Source organism: Mandrillus leucophaeus, unplaced genomic scaffold (genome assembly GCF_000951045.1).
Source record: "Mandrillus leucophaeus isolate KB7577 unplaced genomic scaffold, Mleu.le_1.0 Scaffold569, whole genome shotgun sequence".
In the NCBI taxonomy this organism is placed as follows: Eukaryota; Metazoa; Chordata; class Mammalia; order Primates; family Cercopithecidae; genus Mandrillus; species Mandrillus leucophaeus.
In genome coordinates, this window is record NW_012106130.1 from 1,260,856 (window position 1) to 1,262,472 (window position 1,617).

Consider the following 1,617-nt stretch of genomic DNA (forward strand, 5'->3'; position numbering starts at 1 on the left):
ATGATTAGTTAGGTGCAGCCAACAATAAACTTCTACTTAGATCTACATATTCCAATGAGAATTCATTTTAAACATGTCACTAAATTTGAACATTGAAATAAATAGACTTTGAAAACAGCTCTTTAGTTATTGATTCACAAAGTGTTAAACCAAATTTTTCAAAAATAATAAAATCATGTTATTGCAAAAATATTTTATTAATAATAATTTGACCATAGCAAAGAAATGTGCTGTTAATAAATTTTTAATGTTAATTTCACCTCTACGTCATTAATTTTCAAATTTTAGTTTTGTGTATGTTGATAATTTACGTAGCATATTAGTACAGAGGTACAGAAGTATGATTTATAATGTAATGTCCATCTAAAGAGGATACAAGCTTAACTTCCTTTATTAATGGAATTTGTGATAAAGTTTGTAGACTGTTGCCTTAAAGAAGAATTGTCACTTGGATGGGAAGCCCTGGCCAAGTTGTGTAGTGAGGAGGTTTGTTGAGGGGAAAAGAGAAAAAACAAGAGGTATTAAGCCCCAGAACACAGTTATCACCTGCCTCAGAACACAAGCATGCAGGATGATATAGCTTTTAGTCCCAAGAAGTAGAATTCTAGCATCTCTAGGTGGTGAGAAACAAAGGATTAAGAATTTTTCTTTCTCTGACATTCTAAAGAATAGTTCTTGAGCTAGGAAAGCATTACTTGCGCCTAGTGAGAATCAGACATGGCTTCAGGGGATACAGGACGCTCACCTGAGCTGCCAGTCACCGACTAAGTGGAGCAGTGTTTCTTCCGCAGACTCACCTGAGAAATCGGCTTCTGGGGCAGGCACCAGGAATCTGCCTTTTCAGTAAGACCTGAATTACTCTTATGAAGCCACCTGTCCCTGAGAACCAGCAATGGCAGATTCTTAAAGGATGTGGAACATGACGCCTGGGGTTATAAATGCTGCAGGTTTTCTTTTGACTTGTTTGAGATCAGTAAAATTTTAAGGCAGGGGATGGAAACCAACTTTATTTGCATGCTCTGCATCTTTTTCTTTCTTCTTTTTTTTTTTTTAGACAGGGTCTCTCATTCTGCTGCCCAGGCTGGAGTGCAGTGTCACAATCATGGCTCATTATAGCCTCAACCTCCCAGCCTCAAGTGATCCTTCCACCTCAGCCTCCCAAGTAGCTAGGACCACAGGCGCACACCACCATGCCTGGCTAATTTTTGTATATTTTGTAGAGACAGGGTCTACCTTTGTTGGCCAGGCTGGTCTCAAACTCCTGGTTTCAAGCAATCTGCCCGCCTCAGCCTCCCAAAGTGCTTGGATTACAGGTATCACCCACTGTGCCTGGCCTTAGCTCTGCATCTTAAACTTCGTTTGTCTGTCCCTCACAGCTTAACACCATGCTGTACACCACGGACTGGCATGCTTTCTCTGAAAAGGGCCAGATAATAGTATGTTAAGTTTTGTGGTCTATGCAGCCTCTAACACAATTACTCAACTCTGTCACTGTAGTTGGAAATCAGCCACTAATGATATATTACCAAATGGGTGTAGCTATGTTTCAATCAAAGTTTACATACAAAAGTGGGCCTGGTTTGCCCACCCTTGCTATTCACGTTTGTAATGTACATA

The 1,617-nt window shown here is 39.8% G+C and overlaps 1 protein-coding gene across 1 annotated transcript in view; it reads left to right on the top strand.

Moving 5' to 3' along the window:
- The first annotated feature begins 665 nt into the window (after positions 1 to 665).
- LOC105552642 (lysozyme-like protein 1) overlaps positions 666 to 1,617 on the top strand; it is a 30,828-nt gene continuing 29,876 nt past the window's right edge. The window contains exon 1 of the mRNA XM_011998344.1: positions 666 to 843. The gene's annotated coding sequence lies outside the window, so the exon portion shown is untranslated. The remainder of the gene's footprint in view (positions 844 to 1,617) is intronic.